This window comes from Chaetura pelagica, unplaced genomic scaffold (assembly GCF_000747805.2).
Source record: "Chaetura pelagica isolate M959 unplaced genomic scaffold, ChaPel_1.0 scaffold17, whole genome shotgun sequence".
NCBI classification, from domain to species: Eukaryota; Metazoa; Chordata; class Aves; order Apodiformes; family Apodidae; genus Chaetura; species Chaetura pelagica.
The window spans coordinates 8,365,380-8,375,872 of NW_009970726.1; positions in this window are offsets into that span (position 1 = coordinate 8,365,380).

Here is a 10,493-nt window from a genome sequence, read left to right on the forward strand (position 1 = left end):
ATTCATGCATGCAAATGCTCCCAAGGAGAAAGTTGATTATTTCAAACAGATCCACAAAACAGGAGAGGATGGCTCTGGCCCGTACTTGAGGAAAACAGAATATGCTGGTATGTGCTGGGGACACTCTGGACATGTTTTGAATGCAATTTAACCCAAAGGTTTGAAATACTATGAGCAGCACAAGAGAAGCCTTCAAACCCTTGTTTTGAAACAGTTAAAATTCAAAGACAACATTTGCTGCTTTGGAGTCAGTGGCATTATACCAGGAATTAATTAGTTTACTTCAGCAAAAACGAAAGAAACTCCTCCTCACCCTCCCAGTCCTCTCCCCACCCACCTTCCCTCCAGGTATTACCTAGATACTGTGTTGTCCCAGGACACCAGCGTAAGTACCTTGTAGCCATGAATGTATTTACCCTCACAATATGCCTATAAGGTAGGGAGATATTAATATCCTAGTTCTACAGATGATTAAATAAAGTGTGGGGAGATCTATTTCATATCCCTTAATAGACTTTCTGGCTAGTAATATATAATATGTCTACTGTAAATACTATGTTTTATGCCTTTATGCCTTCATGCAATTTTATGGCTCTTACTTGACTCCAAATATTCTATCAGGACAAGCTCATACAGGAAGCATTCATCATCAGAAAATTAAGATAACCAAGCAAGTGAAATAGCAGTATGTTGAGCTACAGCAGAGCCAGCAGAGAGTCAAAGTTTCTATCTACTGCAGCTTTTTAGGAATTATTTGTTCACAGGCTGGAAACAAGGAATGTTCTGTTTCTCCTAGCAAAAATCTGGGCCAAGAAGTAAATTTTCAGAGGTTTTGAAGAGGTTGGATAATTTCCAGCAATCTTTCCCAGATAAAGTGGGACTTGAGGTTACCCTACTATGCTTAAAGAGCTAAACCTCAGCAAAATCCTTCAGAAACTTCATATGCTCGAGCTGGGTGACAAACCTTTACCATGGACAAAATCTAGCTGCAGGACATGGAGATTTTCGTAAACTGATTTACGGCATTGACAGGTATGTTGGGTCTCTTTGTAAGTGAGAATCTTTTCCATATATAGCTGCTGATGTCTGTGCAGGGCTTTTCCATGAATAGAGCTCAAACAAGAAATGTTCCCATAAATCTAACAAAAAAAGAACAGAGAGACAAAGAAATGAGATATCAAGTGGTACCAGGTGCAGTGGCTGGCAGAGAAACACCTTGTCACCTTCCTCCATGTCTGATGCACATGACTTCTTAGCCTGTGTTGAATGACAGAAGGGCCATGGCCACGTCCCAGTGCTGCATGTAAGCAGTGTCTCGGCCATAAGTGGGGCAGAATACAAATGAGATGCTGTCTGGTGCATTTTGTCTAGCCCTAGATACCTGCTGTTGTGGAATGCTGCTGTCACTTCACTGAATGTCTAACTGCCTAAGGATTAATAGAAAATCTGGCAGAGAGCAAGGAGTTCCCATCAACAGAAATATTGAAGAAAAGGAATCTGACCTGAAAAATCTACCTGAGGGACCAGCCAGAAAAGCCTTGCAGACAGATACCGGACAGTGTTGTCCTCCTGGATATGTTGTTATTGTTTCCTTTGCTGTTTGTGTTAGATACTCTTGCAGACCATTTCTTCCACTTTACATGATCGTCTGTTGAAATCATAACACTGAATTTGTGGTACCACAATTATTTCCATGGCAACTGGTTACTGTCAAACAGAGATGCACTGAGAGGAAGGCAGTGCAGGAGTGATATGATCAGCAATTTTAGTCTGTCCAGAGAATTCCAAGCTGCCAGAGAGGTCACATAGTGGCAAGAAGGCCAACACAAAAAGCCCTGCACTAATGAGACCTACTTGTAATGAAAGTAGAAATAATAATCTCCAATCATCTGCAACTAATGAACATTTCATTTTTTACATCCTTAAAATAATAATATTTTTTAAAAAACAATAAAAAAACCAACAAATAAACAACTCCCCCCCAAAAAAACCCAAACCAAACAAACAAAAAAGCAAAAAAAAACACCCCGAAACAATAAATACAAACATAAAAAAAAAGTAGAAAAAAAACCCACAAAACACCTTGAAACAACAGTAGCAAGACCTTACAAGGCAAGTTTTGGGCTCCAGTCCATCAAAATGCAAGCATGGGAAAATTACCTTTCTGTACTTATGTCATGTACCAATCAACAGCAATTCAGTTGAAGGCAGATTTAAGTGAAGTCAATTGACTTTCTGTCCATTCCAGAGTGAATTCTGATCTTTTAGCAAGAAAACATCATGCTAGGATTTGACAACATATATTTGAATGTCATCCACATAATAGTGGAAGTTCAGGTTTTGTTTTTATTTTTTGTTTCCTTTTTTTTTTTTTTTTATTACATATTGTCTCTTTAGTGTTGCTCTCCATTAGAGCCATTTGAAAAATAAATATCAAATAATACATAAATATGAGTGAATGTCAGTGAAAGTCTAAGAAGTGTTATAGACGATTCAGGGAGGTTTTGTAGCTGTTGAAATAATGAAAGTACATACTTGAAAGAGGTGTGATTCACTTGGTTACATATATATCAAATTCACAAGGATGCTATCTTATTTCTTCTAGATATGTGATGCAAATGTCAGATCCACCTTCAGGTGCTCCAGGCACTTGTCCTTAGGAGAGGTAAAGATTTAAACTGCTCAAGGGCAAATATGTGAGCTAGGATTTATATATTAGTGCCCTCCAAATGCTATTCTACCCATGCAGTGGTCCTTGCTGTCCTTGTTGAGCTTGAGGGTTGTTGGTGTTCAGGCTTTTTTCTGTAAACTGCCAGAAAACTGCCTACTAATTATCCCTCAAGTACTATGCTTGGTGTGTTAACAGCAAATGCTTTTATCTGGAACCTATGTGTGCTTATGAGGTTTCTGCATGGCCTTTGTACTGCATGACAAGCAAACAAAAAAGGACACAGGAAATATCTTGGTAATCAAGATCCTCAGCAGTTGTAAGCAGGTGTCATAGCTGCAGTTATGCTGGTTTACACCCAAGGAGGATGGAGCCTTTTGACCTTTACATTTTTATTAGCAGATCTTTGTCATCCCAGTGCAATCTGGAGGCGCTTCTTCCATCCTTTTGTCTTCCCGGAAATGTCTGAAATAAACATTGTGCTCTCTGGAGACAAAGAAAAGACTTTTCATCATCCAGAGCCCTGTCAGGTAACTGATTATCTGGGTGTGTGTGCTTATGCTGACTTGCCTCCATCACTCATAGCAAACATGAGGACAAATGCTGATCACAATTCACTGCGCTTTCCTGCCTGCAGCTGGGGGTAACTGAATTTATCTGATATTCCCATGTTAACTGCACTCCAACACATAGCAAATCTGGGCTAACACAAAGTGATCCTTGGAATGTTTGGAATCCTATTGATTAGTTTCAGCTAAGATCTTATGAAGTTACAGAGTTTTCATTTCTCTGTCTTTGATATTAGATAAAATAATAAATAATTTTATTTCCAGCAAGGACAGTAGAACCTGGATTGCCTTTTCCCCATGATTTTAATCTTAATTTAATTCACTTTTTTAAGATGTTTGCTGGATTTACAACATAAATAAGATTAGAATAACATCTCCTCCGTAAAGTGATGTACAAATTACCACTTGTTATTTTTAAAAGCATGGCTTTTCATAAGATTCCTGTCACAAACAGGACATTTAGTATTGGATTCATTGTTAAACCAGACGGCATGCAGAGCTGGCAGCATTTTGCAGCAAGGCACACAGCCTGTTTTATCAATGAGTTCACAAACAATCAATAAAATCCTGGGAAGAAAAGCACTCTTTCTTGCCCAAATGGCAACAGAGATTAATCACATGAGTTTTATCTGTGGATATGACTATGTTCCTTTCATCTCAAGAAGCTACTAAACCAAAAACCTTTTCAAAGAGTCACATTGGCAGGTGATGGCAGTGAAAGTTGAAAGGGTTATTTGGAAGGTTTTATTTTGACTGCACTACACTGAAAGATAGGAGCTGTGTTTTAAACAATTCATTCTGAGAAATTACTTGGTGTGTTCAATTAATAACAGCACAAGTTTCCACAGAAAGTATAATTATAAAGACAGATCCTTAGTAGCTGCAACAAGAACCGTTTTCAGCAAGATTTTCCTCTCAGATGCATTAATTGTACACCCAGTCTCTTACAGGTCTTCTTTTTCAAAAAGATCATAGTTAATTTCTGCATCTATTATTCTTGCTATTATTCTAAGCAGTTTCAGATCCAGTGGCATTCTCTTTGAAAACCTTGTGATCTGACACCTTTCTCCCCTTAAATCTTAAGACTTATCTGTATTTCATGCCTGCTCCTATTCAAAAGAGAGAAATAAGCAAAATGTCTTAGGAAAAGCAAAATAGTTTTGTCTTTAAAAGCCTGAAACCATCCAGTTCATTGAGGCGTTTAGATAGGGTCACACCAGAAATAAATCTGGTAAGTGTGGGTTCAAGTCAACTGCCACTACCAGGTTCATGGACCAGCCACTGGGAAACACCTGCAGTGTCTCCACAAGCCTGAGGGCTGAAGCCATGAGCAGGAGAGCCCATATGCATTCAAGAAGTGACCACAGGGCCATGTCCTCATTATAGTCTTGCAGAAAATCAAGTTGCAGATGAAGACAAGCAAGGTACAGCCAAAAGGAACAGGGGAAATAATGACAAGTATTCCTCCTTGACATGATGGGGTTGTCTTAAGGTCAGACTCACCAGCAATTGGCCATTTGCCATATGAATGGAAAAGAGATGCAGTAGGATTTAGCAAGGAGACACCCAGTCTTGCAAAGTGTCTTTTTTTCAGTATAGACCAAAGACTCAAGGGCTAATGGAGGTCTGGCTTAAAGCATGCACAGATGTAGACCACATAGGAAAGCTCAAAATGGTGTAATTCAAATAACCTTGTTGGAAGTTACAACTTTGTTATCTGTAAGAGGAAACTCATTGGATTGGTGACTTGATCAAAGGTAGAAATGTTTGGAAAATTTCCATGGGATTCCCCATGTATTTTGAATAGACATATTGGAAAACAATTAATTTTGCTAGAACATTTCAACAACTTCAGATTTAAAAAGAGGCCATCACTTGATATTTCTGACAAAGAGGTTTCCTTCCCTCTAGTTTTGAAATTGATACTTTTCCCATGCTCTCTTGTTCCATCAGAGTGGAATGAATTTTTTAAGATCGAGCAAACTATAAATTTTCATTCCTTCTAGAAGTCCATTTGAATAACTTTTTCATGTTTTGCCTAGAGACTGATAAGTTTGGTTGGAATTACAGTTCTGCCTAAAAATCATTGCAGACTAATTTGGGGAGGATTTTTTTTCCTTTTCCTGGTAAGAGATTGTGACCACCACTTGGAGCACTGGGTTTCCTTGTGCCTTTTTATTAACTCTCACCATTGACAGACTATTATTATTTATGCAAATCACTTAGCTTACTTTTACTTTATTATCTTCTTAGTAAAATAGCAACAATTTCCTAGGTCAGAGAATATTTCTGAAGAATATTTATTATGTACTTAGAACACAGAAAGCATGACTTCTCTGACACTAGCATAGAATTTATGTAATTATATTTGTTTCTTTGTATTAGTCTTGATACAATCCTTACTATTACAGATAAGAATCAGATCTTTACAGTGATAAAAGCTACAGTATTTATTATTTCAATCATTCCCAAACCTCCCAGTTGCTGCTAGCATCTGTGTTCTTAATATTTGAGCCCAGAGCAGTACATATTCATCTATATGTGTTTGGGCTTTTAAATTTATACAAACTTGGTGGGTTTTAATGTTTGTGAACCACGTAACATAAGCTTTGTTGAATTTTATTTCAATTCTAACACAGGCTTAAGAAGGCCCCAAAGGAGATTTTGGATAAAACTAACAAATCTTTAAATATGCTCAAGATGTACTTTTCCTTCCATTTTTGTACCTGTTGGTACAGTATAATTGCAATTCTTTCTCCCTAGAGGATAAATCACAAGATCATGACAGTACAATTGGAAGCAGTCAGGCATCTTCCACAGATTGATATGTTTTGCTTCACTCACTCTAGTCCTCCTGCTGCTTTCCTACTTTTATCTGCAGATTTTCTTAGTCTGATTGCTTCAGACCATACATTGTGGGTGAGTGAAGTCAACAGCATGCTTCTTGCATAGAAAACTTGTAGAAGCCAGTGAAGTACAAGTCAACAATATTCTTAAGGTTTTTCTCCATGCCCTATCTGGTGAAACACAAAATTGTTATACTAGCTGCTCATTAAATCTTGAAGTGCCAGAAGTAAAATGCGTGTTTGTCTGAAGACTTAAAAAGCTTTATAAACCTTTTGACTAGTATAAAGTCCTCATGAAGAGTACCATTATAATGAATTTGTAGAACTGCATCTTCTTATTCAATAAATTAATTCCCACTAAGTATGTGTCAGATAATCGAGACTCATCAAGTTGCCGTATAGTATAAAATTGCTGATAGACAGATACCTTTAGAAGGTGACCCCATATTCTGTGTTGGTTTAGATAAAATACAACATAATCATTAGTTTAAACCATCATGAAAATGGTAACCTGATGTACAGATTATTTGATCAAAAGAAATACACCAAGCAGCAATCTTTGCTTGTTATTAATGTGGGTGAAGTTTGTTCAGTAGTGTTAGCAAGGCTTTGAGGAACCTAGTCTAGTGGGACGTGTCACTGTCCAAGCAAAAGAGTAGGACGTATCTGATCTTTGAGGTCCCTTCCAATCCAAACCATTCTTTGATTCTGTGAAATAAGACACTGAGTTTGAAGACCATATGGGGTTGAGACGTAGAATCTGGCCAGTTTACAGGTTAAAGTTACAAAGAAAAAATAAAAGGAATAAATCCATGACTGCTAAATATAAATATGTGCTTTTGTCTTCCTGAAGCAGCAAGAATTCAGGATTCTTGGGAAGTGTGTCATAACCTGCTTAAAAGCTCTTATACCTTCTGCTGTACATCTATAATTGGTAACTGTCATGGGACAAATACTTAGCTAGACAAAGTGCTGATCTTATTCAGCAAACCAGTCTTTTATGCTCTTCTACATACCCTCATAGTGCATTACTAAACCCTTCAACGTGATCCATTAGAAAGTGGTGTTGGCTTATTGTATTTCTCTTGTCTGTAATTACCAGGCCAAACTGTTTTCTTCAGAAGCTGAACAGAAGTGTCAAAAAATTGTTGTTTCCTGATGGTAAAAACAATAAAGTTCCAATTCAATTTAGATATGTGCTAAACAGCCCCAGTACACACAAAAGATATACACTTCTCTCTTCATAGGCTTGCAGTGGAGGATGGTTAAGCATCACTGAGTACAACACAGTTAGGAAAAATGGAAAGTAGCAGGTGTATATATTATCTTTTCATTGAACATAATTACGGAGCTGATTCACAGCAAATTGTAGCAGAAGTGGCTCCTTCAGAGGCACTGAGGATGGAAACAGCAGGAAAGTGTTTTTTAAGAGAAAGTCAAGAAAGATAACCTTTGCTGAAAAGTCACTACAAGAAAAATGGCAGGGGAAGAGAAATAAGATGTAACAAGTTCAGATCATGTGCAACCTCAGGAGAAGTTGAATTGCTTTTCTGTATAATTCTTGAATATATGAGTGTATATGAACAGACTGTAGGAGATGCTAGAGAAAACATCACTATATGGAATTATTCAACACCCACTGAAAACAAAATCAAGATAATTTCATTTCAGTAGGATGAGAAGCCTAAGCTACAACTGTTAATGTCTGCCTAACTGACTTTTGTTTCTAATTTTATTAACAGTCGAGCACACCTTGTTTTGCCATCTGAGTAATTATGCACACACATGTACACTGTCTTAAAAAAAAAAAAAAAAAAGGTAAATGTAAATCAAATATGCAATACTCATTAAGTCTTATAAACCACACAGGAAAGATAAAATCCCAGGTATTAATAATCACTCAGTAACTAGCAGCTTGGTCTAAAACTTATTAATTTCCACTTGTTGCAGACAAGAATAATATGCTTCATTCAATTTTTCTGTGTCGACCAATCTGTTAAGATTTAAGTATCTGGAATAGCTTGAAAAAATTCATTCCTCGACCTGTGCTAACTTACTTGCTAAATTTACTCACTGATACAATGAAATTGAATAAAAGATCACTCACCCATGTTAATTCTAAACAGCATATCAGAGCCAGAATAGAGCAGCGTCAGTGTTGATTTGTGTGTAAGATAATGAAATTTGAACGTCTAGAAATGATAGGGTTGTTTATAGCAAGTTCATCTCTGTAAAATAATTGCATCCAAGTTCCCATAAACATAAAAGAGAGATATTCTGCTGCAGCTGGTTGAAAGGATGGTTTGATTAAGGAATATAGATAACATTTACAGCTTCAGAAGAACTTCAGAAAGCTATCAGGGAAATCAGGGAATTTTAAAGACAGAATACAATCTCTAAACTTAAAAGCATTATTTTTCCTCAGAATCTAATTTAGATTATATACCAGAAACCTATAATAAACCTCCCACAAAGAAATAATAGCACACTGCACATACTATGGTTGTTCAACACCCCATTTAAATACAATTACTGGCTCTTTGCCAGAAGCCAGGAAGCATTTTTTTCCATAGCAACAGTAAGAGTAAGGTCAGGATAATATTTCTGGAGCAAAGCCTGCCCTTAAGAAGGATTCAGGATTACATTGCGGATTACATGCTTTTGAAATATGGTACTTCCAAGCTAAAATTCACCTGGATCATCTCTCCCCTTCCTTTGGGGTTAATTCTTCGAGTTTGCAGAGCTCACACTCAGTTCTTATACACAATTCTTTCCCAGTATTTAGTCAGAATAGAGTTGCTCCAACTGCTACTTTAGCAAGGGTGTAAATGAGAAGAAGCAAATGTTCCTGGCTAATTCATTGAGAGCATAACTCAGGATGTATTTAATTAAACACAATGAACTGAGCTAATCTACCAAGTTAATTTTATTGGATTTAGTCTGGTAAGCAGCATTTTAGATAGCAGCATATTTAGAGGACAATGTATTGTTGGTTTTTTATCATTTAAAAATGTATTTATTACTGTTTGCTGCTTATTATAAAAGCTAATAGATTCTTTCCTAGTGATTTCTATTCTGCTAGAAGTTAGTTAGTTCTTGTGTATGACTAGTAAACTAATAACATCTGGTTTTGAGGATTAAGCTTGCAAAAACATACAAAAATGAGTCACTTTAATAATGTGAATTATTTCATTCAACTTCCGTTAAGTGTTTTGGATCACAGTCCAAATCATAATCCAGAGAGAACAATGCTATTAGTTCAATAAAACTGCTAAAATGGATCAAGTAGCAAGCCTAATTGAAAGCTTAAAAAAAACTCAACAATGTTTTTAGTAATTCAATAGTTTGTGAAGAATTACCTGAATATTTAGGTTTTTAAGAAGTCCATTAAAAAAGACAATTAAAAAAACAAACAAACAAAAAAACCCCAAAGCTAACAGATCTTCACTCAATTCCACGTAAGCACATGAAGAGTTGTTTTGTGAAGTCAGTGTGCTATTCAGTTTGCTTGTGGGTGTCATATTTACAGAATCATGACCATAAAAATCAATTAATCTAATTTATGGGGAAAATGCTTGCATGCAAAAGCTTGGAACCTGTTATAGTGTTTGCACTCATCCAGAAACATCTATTTGATTGGACTTGACTGGACTGAGTTGGATTGTTCTGGATCGCAGGATTATCATCAAATCAAGGGACTATGAACTTTGCAGTTGTAATCCCCAGAGGCTGGAGAAGCACAGAATTTTGCTTCATAGCCTGGAGACATCCTAGTTCTGGCCAGTGGAGCTAGGGAAGACAGCCTCAGACTACGGCAAGAGGCTCTGTTTTCTGTAGTTTGATCCCTGAGCCAGGATCAGCTCCGAACACAGAACATCTGTAGGCAAGGGAAAAGACATTTCAAAGAAACAAACAGTAAATGCAAAATATAGCAGTTTTTATAAGAGCAGTAACTCTCATAATACACCTTCCTTGTTGGCAAGAAAAAGAAGGGCACTCAGAACAAAACAAATGGCAAAGTAATTTTCTTTAACTTAAAATGAATGGGTTTTTTTGTTTGTTTCCATTCAAATCCTTTAAAAATAACAAATTCTATGACTAGTCCACTTTATTTAATAAAATAGAAAAGCACCTTGAAAAACAAAATCAGCTGTGGAAGAAAACACAGAAGATGCCTCAGAAGGCATTCCTAGTGTTCCTTCTGGATGTCACAAGAATGGCCTGCTAACACTAACACCTAAGGTACAGCATATTTCATGAAAGAGTAAAGCTTTCACAGTAAAGCTGCACTATACCTAATCTATCAGTCTTTTGACCTTCTCCAGAAAATCATTTTATCCTGTCATTCTTCTGAGAAAGAATCTTGATTTTCTCCTTTTAAAAAAAAAAAAAATAAATATATATATATAA